This window comes from Anabrus simplex, chromosome 1, assembly GCF_040414725.1.
Source record: "Anabrus simplex isolate iqAnaSimp1 chromosome 1, ASM4041472v1, whole genome shotgun sequence".
Lineage (NCBI taxonomy): Eukaryota > Metazoa > Arthropoda > Insecta > Orthoptera > Tettigoniidae > Anabrus > Anabrus simplex.
In genome coordinates this window covers 682,860,389-682,882,598 of record NC_090265.1, presented here as the reverse complement: position 1 = coordinate 682,882,598, position 22,210 = coordinate 682,860,389, and positions in this window count along the sequence as shown.

Genomic DNA, 22,210 nt, shown 5'->3' with positions numbered 1-22,210 from the left:
CAGCAACAATTAACGCAGCTAACACAGTACTTTTGCTATTGCCTTTACGTCGCACCGACACAGATAGGTCTTATGGCGACGATGGTGCAGGGAAGGGCTAGGACTGGGAAGGAAGCGGCCGTGGCCTAAATTAAGGTACAGCCCCGGCATTTGCCTGGTGTGAAAATGGGAAACCACGGAAAACCATGTTCAGGGCTGCCGACAGTGGGGTTCGAACCCACTATCTCCCGAATACTGGATACTGGCCGCACTTAAGCGACTGCAGCTATCGAGCTCGGTAAAACACTGTACTACTCCGAATATCACAAAAGCGACTGAGATCAAGCCAACCCACGTGGCGATAGAGTTCTTAAATGTGGCATCTCTGTTATAGTTGCCATAGCGTCAGACCATTTTCGAGAAGCGTTAGTCAACTTTTTCTCGCCGGTGGCGCTAAACGTCAGCCTTCAACTCTCGTTGGCCCAACTATAGCTCTCAAGGAGCTAGGAGTAGATACAGTAGAGACAATACGTGACACTTTTCGAGATATCGAGGGACAGCGATTAGAGCTCTGTCTAGCGGAGTGACCTGAGAGTTACTGATTCTGTCATATGAGCACGTGTATTTGTTTGTGAAATTTTTGGGGTTGTTTATGCGTTTGCTTTAAGTTGACACAAGTAAGTAGTAGCGTGTATAATTCCTGTATATCTTCTGTCAATATGAGTGGAAAGATATGTGCGGCGTTTGGCTGCAATAACTATGAAGTGCAGAAGGATTCGCGGTCTTTCTTCCGTTTCCCTTGTGACAAGAAAATGTAAGTAAATACTGTGTTTTCATATATATTCTTCCAGTTACAAAGATATATTTATAGAAGGCCTACTTCCTAAAATTCTGACCTGTGCGACCCATATTTTAACTGGCTTAAAATATAATAAGCTTATTTTATTGTATTAGTGCAGCAGTTAACCTTCGATACCGATGTGTTGTTGTAGGTGTGATCTGTGGGTTTTGATTTAATTCAAGAAAATGCATATGCGTATGTGTGTGGCTGATTGTGTTCCAAGTTACCCCATTTGAAATGCCGTAATGCGTTGTCAAGCACTGAAGAAAATATGGGTGATTTAAGATATGTGATGATGCAAATTTCCTTTACCCTACTGTAATGCCAGGTATTGCTTATAGGGAAGTTTTGAAAGTTTTTGCGGCTAAATTTATAGATTTTCTTTATGTTTATGTTTCTTTATGTTAAAAGGAAAATTGTCCAGCTCTTCAATGTAAATTCATTGAATCGTGTGTGTAAGGAATGCGCCGATATTTTTATTGACAAGTATCCTAATGTGATGTACAATGCATTTAAATGAGGAAAAAAGACAAATATAGCCGTGAAAGTTCAGGCAGGTATGCTAAAGCTAAAAAAGTAATGCATAAATGAAAGTTCAAGCCCTTTCACAGCAGTCCATTTCACATCTTGATTATATGTCTAATTTGTGCTGTTGTATGTGTGATCTGTGGGTTTTGATTTAATTTAGCTAATGCATATGCATATGTGTGTGGATGATTGTGTTCCAAGTTACCCCATTTGGAATGCCGTAATGCGTTGTCAAGCACTGAAGAAAATATGGGTGATTTAAGATGTGATGAAGATGCGAATTTCCTTTACCCTACTGTCTTTATATAATAACCTGTTAAGTAATTCTTCATTTATGTATCCAGAATTGCTTTAGCAGCTTTGAAGTTAATATTTTAGCAACACTTTCTTTCTAGACGTAATTTATTTATCCATTCCCGTATATACATCTTCACTGATATTTGAATTTAGCGCGAATATTCAGGTCACGCCACTAGGATCGCCGCTTGCGAATTGTCTCCCATTTTGGCAAGGCTAAATCCGGAAGTGTCGCGCGTATTGTCTCGACTGTATTTGCTAGGAGGGAGCTAGCTCATACAAGAGTCGACTCGTAATTGAACGACTACCTCTCTCAGTCTCGTTCGCTACATCGTCCAGTGCGGTTGGAAGTGTGCGAGGTTTCGTGTATAGTGTCACTGACGTTTCTAGAACTTGCGCTTAGTTTCGAGTTACCTCTGCGTGTGAGTAGTGCTGTGGTGTCATGATTACTGACAGTGGATGCGATGCGGAGTCTAATCCTGCATCAAATAGCAATGTTGGTCATGAAGAAGTGGTGAATATGGATTTAAATCTGAACGATAGCTCTCTTAATACCTCTTCTTCGCAGCATAAAACCCACCGTAATACTTACCTTGCACCACCTGCTCAACCTCCTAACAATGTTGCCTGTACTATGTACCCATTTATTCACCCAGTCCCATATATTGTCTTTGTCTCCTCCAAAAGTGGCAATAATATTGGTAACCTTCACCCTGTGTCTCCTGGTCGTTTACTGCATGAACGACCATTTCCTGTCAAATCAATTCAGTATAAAGGTCGTAATAGGATACATGTAACCTTTAACTCTGCTGCTCATGCTAATGCCTTTTTGAAGAATCAGTTTCTTTATACGCAAAGGCTACATGCCTTTATACCACACTCCAACATCTTTCGAGTCGGTATTATCAGAGGTGTAGATAAAGAGTTATCTGAAGCAGAAATTCTTACTTTACTCAAGAGCGACATTAAAGTTCATTAAAGTAAAGATTGTCTTTTGTTCAAAAACATTGCCAAAATTTGTCTCCATTTATCAGGTTTCATTGCAAGTTACACCTTATATCTTCTACCCAATTATTTGCTCCAAATGCCAATGTTATGGTCACACGATACGAAATTGTCAGTCTAATACATTTCGTTGTCCCAACTGTGCCTTAAACCATGCCACCTCAGACTACCTTGCCAATGTAAAACTATGTTTACATTGTAATCGGGAGCATTCCACGGGCTCATCTGACTGTCCTGTCCACCTGAGACAAGTGGAGATTAAGAAGCTCATGTGCATTGATAATATCTCATTTTTCTGAAGCCGCCTCCAAATTATTTCCACCTAATTTTTCTGATTGTAGTAACCTTCAACAATTTCCTCCTCTTCCCACTCCATCTTCTCCTCCCATGCCAGAAATGCCTCGCAAACGTAAATTCACGCAAGTGATCGTAAACGACTTGTCTTCCAAGCCACCTCCCGGCTATGCTAGAGCCGGCTATCTCCAGATCGTGCAACCCACTCATTCCCTGCGTTCTATGCAAACTCTGTCTCATCAATACCCCATACCACCCACCCAGCCAGCTCCATCCACATCGAAACTAGTAACCCCTTTGCAACCCGTACAACATCCATTACAAACAGGTAACACGCCAACACAGCGGGAACACGTCCAACAGTGTGTTTTCAATCTTCTAATGCAAATTATGCACCTGCTTGGGGATCAACCCACTATTTCACCCGTGCTTAGTCAACTACGAGAATGTTTATAGTTTATCTTTCATAATGGTAGTGAGCATTCTACAATGGAATGCTGGAAGTTTACAAAACAAACAATATGAACTAGAAATTCTAATCTCCCCAATTAGTAGCCCTCCAAGAAACTTGGCTCTCACCTAACACTAATTTCTATTTTCCAGGTTATTGTATTGAACGGCATGACGGACCAGGGTTTGATGGTGTAGCTTTTATGATCCATAACTCGTTATCATTCCCTCAGTTACAACTGCAATACATCATACTCAATACATACGCCCTTGGAATTCTATATCACAACACATACGCTATAAATTTATATAATCCACCAGATAATTACCTCTCCTTTGCACAATGGTTAAATTTTTTAAACCAATTTCCATCTAATAGCCAACTCCTTCTTTTGGGAGACCCAAATATCCATCAAACTCAGTGGGGAGCTCATGTGGACACATCCAAAGATACACAGTTCTTAAATGCTGCAAATCAACACAATCTCATGATTCTTAATGATGGTTCCCCTACTAGACTCACTCCTCCAGGTTCGTTGCCTAGCGCAGTAGATATATCACTTTGTCGTTACAATCTCGCCTCTATAACCACGTGGAGAGTATTAGGAGACACTCATAACAGTGATCACTTTCCCATCATACTTATGGACTTGGGCATATCACTCTTAACCCTCCTACCATCTATTCTCCTGGTCAAATTCACTCCCTACAACATTTTGATGCTTTGTGCTTTAAGTCATTCATGGTACAACAACTGGAGAAATGCCCAGTGACAGCATTATCATATCATTTAATTATACAAATGATAGTAAAGTATCTTGACCTCTACCACCCATTTAAAATACCTTCGAATAACACGACATCCTGAACCTCTAAATTAAAGTGGTGGGATTCTGAATGCCACCCGTTAGTACTCAAACGAAAGAGACTTTTCAGAATATATCGAAAAACGTTAACCCCCTCACACTATTTTCATCTTAAGCATCATATTGCACATTTAAGACGTGTTTTCAATTAAAAAGAAGACAAGCCTGGAAAACCTTTATGTACTCCTTTAATACACATATTTCTGCATCTCAGTTGTAGAACGTCGTACGTGCTCTTACCAGAGCTTCGAATCATATCCCACGCCCTCATATAACGTCGAATATTCTTAATGAATTTCTAACATCCCTAACTCCAGATCATGTGGTCCAACCTTTCACCCCAACTTACTCTTCTTCTTCTAGTCAGTCTTCAGTCCTTTCACGTCACATAAGTCTCCTTGAGCTTACATCCATTCTTAACTCTTGTAAAACATCCACACCAGGTCCCGACTACATTTCTTATATGTTAAGAGAATTACCTATCAAAGACCTACAAGTACTTGTACATTATTTTAATTTTGTATTAACCACTTCCACTCCACCTCCGGAATGGAACACTTTTTTCTTAGTCCCTGTTCCAGTGTCTCGTCTTCTCATGACAACCGCTAAAAATATCAGGGGCATAATCTTAGCATGTTGTATATGTAAAGCATTACTCAAGATAATGATCCAACGGTTTCTTTGGTTCTTAGAGTATTATTCCCTCCTTCCAAAATACCAATACGCATACTGTAAAGGCAGAAATGCTCCGGATGCGATTAATATACTTATCATCGATACATTTTTAGCCAAATCTAGGAAACGGCACACTGTCACTTCCTTGATATTCGAGGAGCCTTTGACTCAGTACCCCTTCATCTGTTATGGGACGTGTTATCGCGGAGAGGAATCCCTACTACCTTCGTAACTCTTCTGCGTAATCTGCTTATATATCGCACTCTTATTTTCAAAACTCCTCTCAGTGCACTATCCCCTCGTCAATCGACAGTCGGGCTCCCACAGGGAGATATCTTTAGTGGACTACTCTTTGCATTATATTTACCCGACCTTGAACAACTAGCCCTCCAATTTGCCAGAATCCTCATGTATGCTGATGAGATAGTGATTTATTTTTCCCATAAAGACGTTGATACCGCTCTGCATTGTATAACTCAACTCCTGATTAATGTCCAGTCCTGGTTAAGCACACATGGATTATCATTATCTCCTGATAAATGTTCTGCGCTAAATTTTACTAACAAGCGCTACATATGAAATTCCTATCCGTGCACATCATAAATATTTTGGCATTATAATTGATCGAAAATTAAAATTTTCCCAACATTTTCACCGCCTACGAAACAGTACTGCCATATGTATTAAACTACTAAAAGATATCACACGTCGTTCCTGGGGAGCTGATCCGGTCACAACAAAATGAGTGTACTGCGGAACAATCCGTGCTCGTTTTGATTACTGTGCACACATAATTGATATTGCATCCCACTCCGCACTTCAGTACCTCAATACTATACAACATCAAGCACTACGAATTTGTTTTGGCGCATTATATACCACTCCCACAAATGCACTATTAGTAGAAACCGTGAACCTCCTCTTATTCTTCGCCGAATAGCTCTTGTCTCTAAATATCTTCTCAAACGACTTCTAGTTGTCTCAAATAAGCTCGTACCCAAAAGTCCTTGCTGACTCATTTCCATCACCTCTCACACAAAATTGCAGAGCCGCGGCTTTAATTTGGGCTTATGAGTCCGTCTCCCCATTTAAATCTTATAGTATTCGTAGCAATGTGTTACAATAATACTCTGTATTATACGACGTGCTTTAATACACTCTTTCAATTATTTTTTCTAAAGCTTCATCCTTTGCTATGCTCCCATACCGGCTTACATATTTTCCCCTATTTTCTATAAAAGTTCTTATGTCAGCTGTTCATGCTAGTAACAACTTTTATACAGACGGTTCCAAACATTCTTGTGGTGTTGGAGCTGCCTTTTATTACGAATAAACCCAGTATGTTGAATTGTATCATTTAGCGTCACATTTTTCTATTTTTCTGAAAAATTTCTTGTCATACGACAAACGTTACTCTACATAAAAATTCATCGATACATTCCGCCAACATATTTACTGATTCCCTATCTGTGCTACAATCATTAAAATACAAGTTTACCTTAAATTGGTATGTATATAATGTAAAACAAATCCTATTTAATTTATACCAATTAGGTGTTCAAATTACACTCATTTGGTTACCTGCCCATAAACACATACCACAGGTAATGAACAGGCTGATCGATTAGCCAAAGAGGTTTCCATATTAACTAAACCCCCGTCAAAATTTTCTACTCCAGCATCTGACTTCTTTTCTCTGATAGAATGCCAACAAAAACTATCATGGCAACACCTACAGACAACATCTGCACGCTTGAAGGGAACTTTCTATCATAGTCTGCAACCATTATAACTACTAGTACTGGTATCAGAAAGCAATCTACACCCGACGACATATCATTAATATCTTACGAATTCGCCTTAATCACGCTCTCACACCCCTCTATAAATTTCGATTTCGTCTACAACAGCATCCTCTATGTGATTGTGGTTCAGAAGGTGCCGATATTAATCATCTCATCTTTCAATGTCCTTTGCATAACTCCTCTCGACGCCGCCTGTACTTAAGCTTACCAACTTTAAATTACCCTCCACCAACGTGCATTACATGTTTGGTCTCCAATCCCTCCCCCACGATACTCAGCATATTAAATCAGTTCTTAGATGACTCTAATATACACCTCTAATCATTCATTAGAAACAATACTCGACATCTTTTCAATATTGTGACTCCATGGGGAGTACGTATTTTTAAACGGAGAATTCACTTCTCCTTTAGCAGGTTAGCAATCCCTATTTGCTAACACGGCGGGACCATGTGCTTGGTCTGCCACTGCAAAGCAGAGTCCTGTAGGGGCGTGCCAATCCAGCTGATGAGCCCAAATGGCACGTCTGTGTGAAACTCTGCAAATGCACACGGCCTAACCACCCCAAAGCTGGTTCTATTCCCGTGATGATTTAAATTGTTTCTTAATATTTTCCCTAACAATTCGTATACTTCAGATTACGAATCTGTATTTTGACTTACCTCCCTCTCACGCCCGCCTTTAATTCACTCCACATAGACACTGTCTATTGTCATCCCCCACCCCCAAACCGTGGATCCAATTTCATTGACGTCATACAATCACAGCGTTACGAGAATTGGATAGTTGTTTCCGACATCAACAAACCCTTTCTCATTCTATGTCCCCAACATCATTTGACAAGTTATTACTTTCCCTCTCAGTCCAGCGTCCCACATTTTTTAAAATGTTTCACCCCTGAGTCGTTACTCCTCCCTTTCCTTTCTATACCTTAAATGTTGACCCGGGCTTGTTCGTCTTGTAGAAAGCCGCTGAGGCGAGTCACTCTAGCGTGAAGACTAGTACCTTGTGTCCTTACGTGTTTACTATATATCCTGAGCATTATATATGTAATTCTATTACAAACAGGTGTATATCTGCTACGTTTTCTAGTGAACTACTTCATATGCTTAGGAAACATTCTTTGTGTCAATTTACTCTCTGCTTAATTCAAACTGCAAGTCCTTGTCGATCAGATAATCTTGAGAACATCATTTGTGTACTAATTTATAGGAATTTGGTGCGAGTGTAGACATTGTACAATTCTTTATAAGTATTGTATCTGGGTGACATAACAAGCCCATAACAAGAACGACAAGGTCTCAAGGAGGAAGGAGGGAGCTAGCTCTTACAAGAGTCGACTCAGGGAGTAAAGAATACAAGGAGCTGCCCGCTACACTACTCTCTGTGGCTATCGCTTGAAGCCAACGGCCACACCGCCCCCCCCCCCTCCATGGTTACCAAAACATGGCAATTCTTACGTTTTGGATATATACAGACTAAGACATTGTTCTCGGGAGTAGGGAAACTTGGAATCGCTCAATTAAGTACAACCGTTCTCAAACTAACACGGCGATTAACTGTAACAAAATTTTCTGGCAAACAGACCTATTAATGCTTTTTTACTGAGCTCTAAGGAAGCGTTTCTCACGACCTCAGCCTTAAAACTACTCTCTCGCTAGTTGACTGTCGGTACTATAAACCGAGTATATTAAAAACAGTAGATGCAAATCTTCACCAGATATCAGTAAAGATAAGGAGTACCGGCAAACCGCAATCTGAATGCTTTAGGTGAATGTACAATAGGTCACCAAACTGGACTTAGCAACATTAGGCCTACTTACTACATATTTCGGAGTGATGATCGTGTTGATTATTGTTTTAATAGGAATTAAAACCATCCTCTGAAACAAGTGTGAACAATGCAGGACTCAGTTAAGGGCCCCTTGGACGCAACCCACATTCCGAAGTTAAGAGCCCCTTAGGGCCTTAATCGCCTTGTACGACACGTGGTGGTGATTATTGTTTTAAGAGGGAATACAACTAGGTAACCATCCTGTATTAACAGTAATTAGGAGGAAAAATGGAAGGGATCCGACATTTCGAAAAATGAAGGTATCGACCAAAGAAAGACAAGGGCCACGAATGGCGTGAAAATTAAACTCCCTAGTCCTCGAGTGCTCTAATTCTGTAGGTAAGAACGGAATGCTTCCAAAATAGTAGGTACTGCATTCTACTTCAAAACAACTTTCTTCATGGGCTGATCAAACAATTCCAGGTTTGGAATGTGCTGAACATATTCTGGTGTAAGGAGAAGGTATCCAATTTTCGTGCCTTTGCTGGCAGGACCTAGTGTTTACAGCGCACTGTGTCTTCTGGTATAGGCTAGAGCAATTTTGTTACTTTCATAGATCTGTCTCTGTCTTATCCTTGGCTTTGACAAAATGAACGTGACTGAGGTATGAGTGATGCTAGTAATGCCAATCCTTATGCAGCCAGTTCCTGCTATGAATGGTGTGAAAATGCTGCTAATAGGGTCGGTTGGTGTATGCATTTCACTGGACTTGGCAGACTGATATGTAATAGCAACTCTGGCTCGGTGAGGAAAGCAACGGCAAACTACCTCACTCCTCATTTCCCTAGTACTGCTCTTCAGTGATGCCTATGCCATCTATGACAGCTAATGGCAGAGCTGTAGAGGATCCCACCAGCGTCCATCCGTCCATCCATCCATCCATCCATCCATCCATCCATCCATCCATCCATCCATCCATCCATCCATCCATCCATCCATCCATCCATCCATCCATCCATCCATCCATCGATTTAATTTTCCCTTCTAATGGCCTTAATCCTCTCTGCTCTGCTTTCTTCATGAACAGGAAAGCTCAGGGAAAAATTGACGATCAATAACAAGTCTAACCTAAAAATTCTTACGAAAAGTGGACGGTGCTTCTGAGACTCCGTAATACTAGCACAATAACAATGGAGGTAATACAATATACGGTGCTACTTATTACAAGCCATACTTAGAATCTTACCTGTGAAATGTTATTCCAGGAATATTTTTGGATTTCCGATTCGTGCGACCGTATGCACAGCACGACATTGTAAGAACTACATCAACTAAATATTAGTAAGTCTGTCTCTTTTACGTTTTACCGTGTCGAACAGTGTTTGCATCTGTCCCGCAATTACAATTTGCGTTCACCGTGTTCACGTCAATGAGCTGTGATAGATTTGACTATCAAAAAACAACATGCGTTCTCGCGCCTATTTACGACCATGCCCCCTATGCAGACCACTGTCATTGGTCTTCACTCTCAGAGCTTCAAGGCATCTCCCTGTATTCTTTACTCCCTGAGTCGACTCTCAACGAGAGAGCTAGCTCTCGCCAATGAGTCGTTCAAAAGAGTCAGTTCGTTCACGAACGACCCATCACTACTGCCTACGGAGCCTACTTCTCTACCGTATTTGCTACTAGCTATAATCAAATACAGTAGAGACAATACGCGACACTCAGCGAGATATCGAGGGACAGCTATTAGAGCTCTCTTTAGCGGATTGACCTGAGAACTACTGATTCTGTCATAAGAGCGCGTGTATTTGTGTGTGAAGGTTTTGGTGTTATTTATGCGTTTTTAGAGAGTTGACATAATTAATTAGTAGCGTGTATCATTCCTTGATATCTCCTCTCAACATAAGGGTAAAGGTGTGTGCTGTGTTTGGATGCAGTAACTATGAAGTAGAGGAGAATGAGCGGTCTTTCTTCCGTTTCCCTCGTGATAAGAAAATGTAAGTAATATTGTGTTTGCATGTATATTCTTCCAGTGACAAAGAGATTTTTATAGTACTTCATAATCTTCTGACCTGCTCGACCCATATTTTAACTGGCTTAAAATATAATACGCATATTTTATTTTATAAGCCGGCCCCGTGGTGTGGGGGTAGCGTGCCTGCCACTTACCCGGAGGCCCCGGGTTCGATTCCCGGCCAGGTCAGGGATTTTTACTCGGACCTGAGGGCTGGTTCGAAGTCCACTCAGCCTACGTGATTAGAATTGAGGAGCTATCTGACTGTGAGATAGCGGCCCCGGTCTAGAAAGCCAAGAATAACGGCCGAGAGGATTCGTTGTGCTGACCACACGACACCTCGTAATCTGCAGGCCTTCGGGCTGAGCAGCGGTCGCTTGGTAGGCCAAGGCCCTTCAAAGGCTGTAGTGCCATGGAGTTTGGTTTAGTTTGGATTTTACTTTATAGTGCAGCAGTTAACCTTCAATACCAAAGCGTTGTTGTAGGTGTGGTCTGTAGGTTTGATAATTCAGGAAAATATATATGCATGTGAGTGTGGCGGGTTGTGCTCCAAGTTACCCCATTTGGAAAGCCGTAATGCGTTGTCAAGTACTGAAGAAAATATGGGTGATTTATGAAATGTACATATTTTGTTGAAATAATATGATGATGCAAATTTGCTTTACCCTAATGTAATGGCATTATGGCAAGTATTGCTTATAGGGAAAGTTTGAATGATTTTGAGGCTAAATTTTTAGATTTTCTTTCTGTTAGAAGGCTTCAAGTTAAAAGGAAAATTGTCCAGATCTTAAATGTAAATTCATTGAATCATGTGTGTAAGGAATGTGCCGAAGCTTTTAAATGAGAAAAAAGAAAAATCTAGCCGTGAAGGTTCGGGCAGGAATTCTAAAGCTAAAAAATAATATATAAATGAATGATCAAGCCCTTTCACAGCAATCCATTTCACATCTTGATTATATGTCTAATTTCAGTCTTTAAATAATAACCTGTTAAATAATTCTTCATGAATTTATTCAGAATTGCTTTAGAAACTTTGAAGTTAATATCTTAGTAACACTTTCTTTCTAGACGTAATTTATTTATCCATTTCCGTATATACATTTCCATTGATATTTGAATTTAGCGCTAATTTTCAATTCAAGCACTAGAAGCGCCACTTGCGACTTGTCTCCCATTTTATTAAGGCTAAATCCGGAAGTGTCGCATATTGTCTCTACTGTATTTGCTATAATACTCTACTTGCTACTATCCCAGTCGTTTACACACGATGCTAGTAACTCTATTTCTACTCTACTCGCCTCGCTGCACTCCCCGTGTAAAAGAGCCTTAGTGGCATAAAGCAGGCAGTATAAGAGGATCGAGGGACATCGTACTGTATGGTTCGTTGTGTTCGAGGTTTCGTGTTCGGTGTCTGAAGTTTCTAGAACTTACTCCTGCGTTCGAGTGCTAGCTTGCGTGTGATTGTGAAGTGGTGGCATGAGTTCTGGTAGTGGAGGTACTCGGGACTTTCATCCCGCGTCAAATAGTAATGTTGAACGGGAAGAAGAAGTGAAAATGGATACAAACGTGAATGATAGTTCTACTCCTACCCCTTCGTTGCAAACTTCGACCCAATGCAATACTAACCCTCCCCTTCCTGCTCAACCTCCTAATACTAGTGCATGTAATTTATACCCATTAAACCACCCAGGACCATATCTTGTTTTTGTTTCATCCAAACAAGGTAATGACATTGGCAACCTACACCCTATGGCTATAGGGCGTTTACTCCATGAAAGGAACTTTCCTGTTAAATCCATCCAGTATAAAGGCCGTAACAGGATTCAGGTAAACTTTCACTCTCCTAATCATGCTAATGACTTTTTGCAGAATAAGTTCCTTGATACACACAAGTTGCATGCCTTTATTCCTCACCCCAATATCATCCGCGTAGGCATTATACGCTTTGTTGAGAAAGATCTAACTGAATCCGATATTCTTACTTTACTTCAGAGTGACGTCAAAGTTCATTCTGTTCATCGCCTACGCCGTAAATCCCTCCAAGATGGTCAGGCAGTATATCTTCCTACCGGCTCCGTAAAGATTGGTTTTTGCTCCAAAACGTTGCCCAAATATGTTTCAATCTATCATGTAATGTTAGAAGTCAATCCCTTTATATAATACCCCATTATTTGTTCCAAATGCCAGCGTTGTGGACACACCATACGCAATTGCCTGTCCACTAACTTTCGCTGTCGCAACTGTGGTTTGAATCATCCTACCTCAGACTGCCTTGCTAATGTCAAACTATGTGTACATTGCAATCGGGAACACGAAACGGGTTCATCAGATTGTGCTGTTCATCAGAAGCAAGTGGAAATCAAAAAACTCATGTGCACTGATAACATCTCCTTCTCAGAAGCTTCTGCTCGACTATTTCCACCTACTTATTCTGAGTATAATAACATTCAACAATTTCCTCCCCTACCCTCTCAACATCCTTCTCTAATACCAGACGCCCCTCGCAAACGCAAATTCACACAAGTGATTGTTAAGGATTTGCCACCTAAACCTTCTCCCGGATATGATAGAGCTGGGTGTCTCAAGCTAGTGCAATCCACTACATCCTCTCGCCCCTCTCAATCTCTGAGTTATCAATACCCCATTCAACCCAGTCAGCCAACTCCCTCAACATCGAGCCCGTCAATGCCTCTGCAACCCGCACAGCATCCCCAAACAGGTACTACACTCCTCCAGCGAGAACATGTTCAACAGTGTGTTCTCAATCTTCTCATGCAGCTTACTCAACTAATTGGAGATCACCCCAATATCTTACCAGTTATTAGTCAACTTCGCGAAAGATTACACCTTATCTTTAATAATGGTAGTACGCATCCTTCAATGGAATGTTAGGAGCCTACAAAATAAACAATACGAATTCAAAATTATCATGCACGAAACATCTCCTCATATAGTCGCTTTGCAAGAAACTTGGTTTTCTCATACAACTAACTTTTATTTTCCCGGATATTCTATCGAACGCCATAACGGACCGGGATTTGATGGTGTCGCACTTATGATACATACTTCGTTATCGTACACTCCATTACATCTACAATACATAATACCAAATACCTATTCCCTAGGTCTTATATATCAGAACACATATGTTATAAACTTGTATAATCCCCCTGATAACTACATCTCTTTTGCCCAATGGTTCAAATTTTTTAATCAGTTTCCACCTGATACCCAAATGTTGTTTTTGGGAGATGTCAATATTCATCATACTCAACACCTCCAAAGGCACACCGTTCTTACATGCTGTAACTCAACATGATCTCTTGCTTCTGAACGATGGTTCCCCTACCAGGCTCACTCCTCCTGGTTCGTTGCCTAGTGCAGTCGATCTATCACTTTGCTGCAACTCTATTGCCTCTATCACCACGTGGCGGGTACTCAGTGACACTCATACATTACTTATGGCCACGGGTATATTCCTAAAAACCCACTTAACGACCATTATATCGCTCCGCTACGTTCCATGAAACAGTTCAATGCTTCGTGCTTTAACTCCTACATGGTAACCCAATTGGAGACCTTCCCTGTAACAGAAATATCCTATCACTCACTGCTCAAAATAATAACACAGTATCTGGACCTATACCATCCTTTTACACCACCATCAAACTCCATGACAACTGGTGCCTCTAAATTAAAGTGGTGGGACAGTTAATGTCACCAATTAATCCTTAAACGCAAGAGACTCTTCAAAATTTATCGTAAAACTCTAACCCCTTCACACTACTTTCACCTCAAACATCATATTGCTCATATCAGACGTGTATTCAATCAAAAACGACGACAGGCCTGGAGAACTTTTATATCCTCTTTCCATAACCATATTTCTGCATCTCAATTATGGAATGCTATCCGTGCTCTCACCCGGGCTTCTACTCACGTCCCACGCCCTCAAATCCCGCCGACTATTCTGAATGACTTTCTAAGGTCCCTCACTCCAGATCATGCACTTCCACCTTATACTCCAGCTATCTCTGCTCCCACTCGTCAGTGTTCAGTCCTTTCTCGTCCCATCACTCTCCCTGAGCTCACGTCCGTTCTTAACTCCTGCAAATCATCCATTCCCGGTCCTGATTATATCTCTTATGCTATGTTACAACAGTTGCCGACCAAAGACCTACAAGTGCTTGTTCAGTACTTTAATTTTGTGTTACATACTCCTCCTCCCGATTGGAACACTTTTTTCCTAGTCCCGGTTCCAAAGCCTCGACGTCCAATGACCTCCCCTCACAATATTAGGGGAATAATTTTGCCATCTTGTATACGCAAACTATTTCTTAAACTCATGCTCCAAAGGTTTCTCTGGTACTTAGAATATTATTCCCTCCTTCCAAAGTATCAGTATGCTTACTGTAAAGTTCGAAATGCTCAGGATGCGATCAATATGCTTATAATAGACATCTTATTAGCTAAATCTCGAAAAGAACACACTATTGCTGTCTTCCTCGATATACGAGGTGCCTTTAATTCCGTCCCCCTGAATATGTTATGGGATGTGTTATCACAGAAAGGCATCCCAACCACTTTCATAACTCTTCTACGTCATCTGTTAACGTCTCGCACTCTAATCTTCAAACCTCCTCGCACTACGCCATCCCCTCGTCAAGCTACTGTCGGCGTCCCTCAAGGTAATATCTTCAGTGGAATACTGTTTGCTTTATATTTATCTGGCCTCGAGCAACATGCCCTCCAATCTGCCTGAATTCTTATGTATGCCGACGACATAGTTCTCTACTTTTCCCATAAAGACGTAGATGTTGCTCGCAAATGCATAACACGGCTGCTCATTCAAGTTCAGTCCTGGTTACACACTCATGGGTTCTCTTTATCACCCGATAAATGCTCTGCAGTAATCTTTACTACCAAGCGGGTTTACAACTCCGAGCCTTTACTGTTCGATACTTATGAAATTCCCATACGTTCGCACCATAAATATCTTGGCATTATCCTTGACCGTAAATTACAATTTTCCCAACATATACAACACCTACGCAACTGTACTGCCACGTATATTAACCTCCTAAAAGCCATTACACGTCGTTCGTGGGGAGCTGATCCTGCTACAGCAAAATTAGTCTAGTGCTCCACCATCCGTGCTCGTTTCGACTACTGTGCACATATAATTGATCTTGCATCACCATCTGCCCTTCAATCCCTCAATACAACTCAAAATCAAACACTACGAGTTTGTTTTGGTGCGTTGTCTACCACACCTACTAATGCCTTATTAGTTGATACTGGTGACCCTCCTCTTCTCCTTCGACGCAGATTTCTAGCATCTAAGTATCTCCTCAAACGACTTCCAGTGCTCTCCAATAACCTTCTACCCAAAATACAATTACTCGCTCAATCATTCTCAACACCTATCACACATCCTTGCCGAGCCCCTGCCTTAATTTGGGCATTTGAGTCTGTCTCCCCTTTTAAATCTACTATTATTCGTAGTCATGTGCTACCATACTATTCTGTGGCATACGACGTGATTCAATATACTCCTACTATTATTCATTCTAAAGAATCTTCTTTTGCTATGCTCCCTTACCGGCTTTCATTTTTTCCTCTACATTCTAAAAAAGTTCGCATTTCATCCACTAATGCCTGTCCCAATTTTTATACTGCTGGATCCCAAAAATTCTTGTGGTGTCAGCGCTGCTTTTTATTACGAACAGACTCAGTATGCTGAATTGTTTCACTTATCGTCCCACTTTTCTATTTTTTCCGCTGAACTCCTTGCCATACGACAAACATTACTGTACATCAAACATTCATCCATACAATCTGCTAATATATTCACTGACTCTCTCTCCGTGCTCCAAACACTAAAATCTAGCAAGTTTACGCTGAACTGGTATGTTTATAATGTCAAACACATCCTCTTCAATTTACACCAATTAGGTGTCCAAATAACCCTCATTTGGATACCTGCACATAAGAACATACCAGGCAATGAACGAGCCGATCGCTTAGCGAAAGAGGCTTCCCTCTTATCTATAACCCCAGTCACATTTTCTGTTCCAGCCAGAGATTTCATATCTCTCCTCAAATCACAACAACGACAAATATGGCAAAACACATGGACAACATCTGCATGTCAGAAGGGCAAATTCTATCATAGTCTCCAACCCATACTACCTACTACTTTCTGGTATCAACACTCCACCTACACTCGTCGTCATATCATCAATATCATACGTCTTCGCTTTAATCTTTCCCTTACACCTCTATATAAATTTCGATTTCGCTTACAACCGCATCCCCTATGTCATTGTGGATCTGTAGATGCTGATATCAATCATCTCTTTTTTCAATGCCCATTGTACAACTCTCCTCGCCGATGCCTGTACTCCAGCTTAATACAATACAATTATCCACTCCCCTCGTCAATTGCATGTCTCGTATACAAGCCCTCTCCCACAATCATACGTATCTTAAATCAGTTCTCAGATCACTCTAATTTACAACTCTAACCCCATTTTCCCACAATACATTGACACTACTTACATATTTCATCATATTCTCATTTGCCTCCCGCCCTCCCTAACGCCTCCTCTTCAACCAAGACACATAGCTACCGTTTATTCTCATCTCCCCCTCCACCGATCGCGTGTACATTTTCATTGATGTTCATATCAACACACTGTCGCCCCTCTTCATCTTTTGTTTACGATTTTCTTCTTCTTCTTCTTCTTCTTGATATTTGGTTGGGCTCTGTTTTTAACTAACACCCAGTTCCAATACTTTGTAAATGATCGAACACTCAAACATTTAGTTATGGTGACTAAGAAATACTTTATCTCACAGTACAAAGATCACTGGTATGGGTGAAAATCTACATCTTGTGGGTGTAAGTGTAATAGACATAGGAGTAAGCACGGGGACACAAGGTACTATACCTTCACGCCGAAGTGACCCATCTTGGCGTCTTCTACTTTGACATACGGAACGGGTCTACAATTGGGAAGGACGAAGGATAGAACACAACAACTAAAGGAGCTCGTATTAAGGATGGAATAACACAAATAGAGGGTTAGAATGTAGAAATCGCGCAGAGTGTAATGAAAGCTTACCAATGACATGTGATATGACTAACGACGTGATACCCTAAACCGTACCTACCAAAGAGCATCTGACCTACAAAGAGAATTTACCTACTGAATCTGGATCTTTCGAACAAAAGAACAACGTATTAACATATGTGCTAGAGGGGACAAAAGACAATAGTAACGCGAACATTGTGCTCATTTTCTGCTAGAGTTGTATAATAACAAAAATTAAACAAAACCTAAGTAGGCATAGTCGGGAGTGTTATGAAGACTATGTAAGTGACACAACTATTAATGAAACGTGAATCTTATGGTATGTTTACAATATGATGCCCGTGTCATCTAAGTATTTGTGTAATATGTATATTATGTCCGGTGACGGATTGTAAACAAGACAAGCAACACTTGTTGGAAGCGGTATTCGTAAACAGATGAGACTTGCAATTAAGCGTGTTCGAGCCTGAGTATATAACTGACACTGGAGAATGAGGTGATTTGCATCCGCCTCATTTGAACCACACTGACATGTCGGTTGGCTGACAATATTGAAACGGTACTTTAACATGGGCGTAAGCGAATGGTTGAAACGTAGCCTAATAATAGTTATTATAGGACGCCGTGTGTAAGTTGATCGTTGATACCAGTGTTTGATTGGCAGAGAGGGTTGGATACTGTAATAGAATTTCCCTTTTATTCTTGCAGTGTCATTCCAGAACTGTTGCCATGTTGCTTTTTGATGTTGCTTTAGTAGTGGAATTAGATCGGTAACTGGAGTCATAAATGTCATTGGAGGGGTGTTGAGCAGTGATGCTTGTTTGGCAGCTTTATCCGCTTTTTCATTACCGGGAATATTTTTATGAGCTGGAATCCATATAATTGTAATCTTAGTACCAGTAGTACGTAGGTCATATAATAGTTGTTTAACATTATAAACATACCAGTTCATCGTGAATTTAGAAGACTGGATCGATTGTAATGCTGATAGAGAATCTGTGAAGATATTAGCGTTCGGGATTGCTTCGTTTTTTATATACAGGAGTGTTTGTCTGATCGCTATAAGTTCTGCAGTAAAGATAGAGAAATCCGGGTGGAGTTTATATAGTTCAATGTGTTGTATTCGTTCATAATAAAATGCTGCTCCTACCCCGCATGAATTCCGAGATCCATCGGTATAGAAATTATGTCCAATGTTAGAGTATGATAAGCGAAGTTTTTTCGAGGGTGTTGAAAACATAGAGGTTTTATACTGTAGGAATGCAAAAGTAGTAGTTGTAGCTTGGATAGCATCTGTTTAGTATTGTACTACCTCATACGGTACCGTATAATGGGGAAGTTTGGTGCACCTTATGATATTGGTTGTTAATGTCGATACATATTGGAATACGGTTATTAGAGCAGGGGTTCTTTTGTCTCTGATATTATATGAATTGTATCTTTCATGTAGTAGTTGGAGTTTCGGTACAATAGGATGAGAAACTGTTATGAAACGTCGTATGAGGTACTTGGAAGTAAGGAACTGCCGACGTATATGGAGGGGTGGTTCTCCCGTTTCCACTTGTAGAGCATTCGTGGGTGTAGATTTTAATGCACCAAAACAAATACGTAATGCGCGGTGGTGTATAGTATGTAGCTTATTCAGTGTTGCGGGATTAGCAATATCAATGATATGAGCGCAATAATCTAATCTGGAGCGAATTGTAGCACAGTATACTGTCTGGGCTGTTGTAGGGTCTGCCCCCCATGATCGTCGTGTTATAGCTTTGAGGAGTTTTGTATAATTATCCGCCATATTTCTGAGGTACTGGATATGTCTAGTAAAGGTTAGTTTATTATCTAGGATGATGCCGAGATATTTATGATATGTATGTATCGGTATCTCATAGGAAGCCACTTTTAATGGTTCAGTGTTGTAGACCCGTTTCTGCGTAAAAATGAGTGTTGAACACTTAGTTGGAGATATTGATAAACCATGGTCACTTAACCAGTTCTGTACGTCAAGCATGACTTTAGTAATAGTATTACGGGCACCATTAATATCCTTCCCTGATGTATATATGACTATATCATCAGCATAGAGTAAGATACGTGCATGTTGGAGTACAAGCTGTTCGAGGTTTGAGAGATACAAGGCAAATAATATGCCACTAAAAATATCGCCCTGTGGAAGGCCATCTGTAGCCTGACGTGAAATAGGTGGTGCATCAGGGTGTTTTATTATAAGCTTGCGATATGTATGGAGGTTTCGGAGTAGTGTGATGAACGGAGTAGGAAGTCCTTTGGATGATAATGCGGCCCATAACATATGCAATGGGACTGAGTCAAACGCTCCCCGTATGTCCAGAAAGATGGCAATTGTGTGATATTTTCTTGTTTTAGCAAGTAATATGTCAGTTATTAGTATATTAATGGCATCTTGTGAACTGCGACCTTTAAAATAGGCATATTGGCATTTGGGAACCAATTCATAGTATTCTAGGTACCATAAAAAACGTTGTAGTAGTAGTTTTAAAAATGCTTTGCGTATACAAGAGGCTAATACAATTCCACGAATATGTTTATGATTATTCAACGGTAGCCGAGGTTTTGGAATAGGTATTAAGAAAATTTATTCCAGTCGTCCGGAGGGGTAGAGGTTTGTAGTATGTGATTGTAGTGATTAACAAGTGCTTGCAATGCCTGGTTGGGGAGTGCTTTTATCATTGTGTAAGTAATGTAGTCCGGACCAGGTGTGGATGTGTTACATTTTTGTAGCGTTGCTGTGAGTTCACGTAGGGTGATGTTCTGTAGCAAAACTGAAGACGATAGTGGAGAATCGTTACAATTAGGGACGAACTTTGGGACCACCGTATTGGGAGTTAATGAATAAAGGAATTGTTCCAAAATATCTGTCTGAATTAAAGGTCTAGTAATATGTGTGGAGACACGCGCTAGTGCTCTAACCGCGTTCCATAATCTTGTTACGGATATATATTTATGGAAAGAATTGATAAAGGCTTTCCAAGCTGTGCGCCTTTTTTGATGAAATATGCGACGTATTGTAGCAGTATGGCGTTTCAGGCGAATATAATTCACTAAGTTTAGTGTTTTCCGATAGATTTTAAAAAGGCGTTTTCTTTTAAGAATGAGGTGGTGACATTCATCATCCCACCATCTGAGGCCACCAATATTGTGGGAGTGTGCATTGGGTGTTCGGTTAAATGGGTGATAACAGTCGAGATATTGATATATAATGTGATAGAGCTTATTGTAATTAAACTCATCGACTGTATATTTTTCAACCTGTTTTAGTATAAATACCTTGAACGTCTCGGGATCAAACTTATGTAAAGAGCGTGTTGTACTCATTACTTGATTGGACCATGGGGGTTTCATTATAGATCCGGGACCATGAGTTATAAATATTGGATAATGATCACTGCTATGTGTATCACACAATGTACGCCAAGTAGTTGTGGATGCTATAGTATAACTGCATAATGAAATATCCACTGCACTTGGAGGTGCTCCAGGGGAAGTTAGTCTGGTCGGTGACCCATCATTGAGAATTACTAGATTACTTCGCTGTATTGCGTTTAAGAAGTTAGTTCCCCTAGGTGTGTCCACTTGGGAACCCCAATGGGTATGGTGAATATTCATGTCCCCTAAAATAAGTAGCTGGTTGTGGGCATGGAATTGTTGAAAAAATTGTTGCCATTGTCTATATGATATATATTGGTCAGGTGGGCAATATATATTTATGACATGTATATTATTAATTATTATACCAAGTACATATACGTTAGGTATTTGACATTGGGGATGAAATAGCTGATATGTGAATGATTGATGTATTAAAAACGCTACTCCATCATACCCCGGGCCATCTATGCGTTCAATTTGATAATAAGGTATAGAAAAAACACTATCGGGCGCAAGCCATGTTTCTTGTAAGAGTACTATATCCGGTGATGTTTCTTTTATTAATATTCTCAGTTCATGGTATTTATTCCGAATACTTCTAGCATTCCATTGAATTATCTTCATTGTCTTTAGAGAATAGGGACTGTAGGCTGTCGCAGAATTGTCCAATCATGGATAACATATTCGGTTGGTCCTTAAGTAATGGGGGTAATAGCAACATGAGCGTACGTAAGCATTGTATGACTTGGTCTTTTTGCATATCATGTTGAGATGTCAAAGCTGCTTCGTTTACCGTTTGCTGCGATAAGGGTTGTCGTGATGTAGTTGGGTTCTGCTGTAGATGTGAAGGGGGGTGGTGCTGAGCTGGCATCGCTGCGTGCCGAGGAAGTTGATAGTTCTGCAGAATTTGCATGTGCCCCATACGATCATATCCGGGAGTCGGCTTGGGTGGCAAATCTTTAACAATAACCTGTGTAAACTTCCGCTTACGCGGAGCTTCAACAACCGGTGTAGGCGCAGGAGTATGCAAGGGGGGAAAATTTTGAAGAGTGTCTTGTGGGGCTATAATCTGTGGGTATAGACGCGAAGCAGCCTCAGAATAAGATACATTCTCGAGGCACATTAGTTTTTTGATTTCAATTTGGCGTTTGTGTACCTCACATTCAGTCGCTCCTGA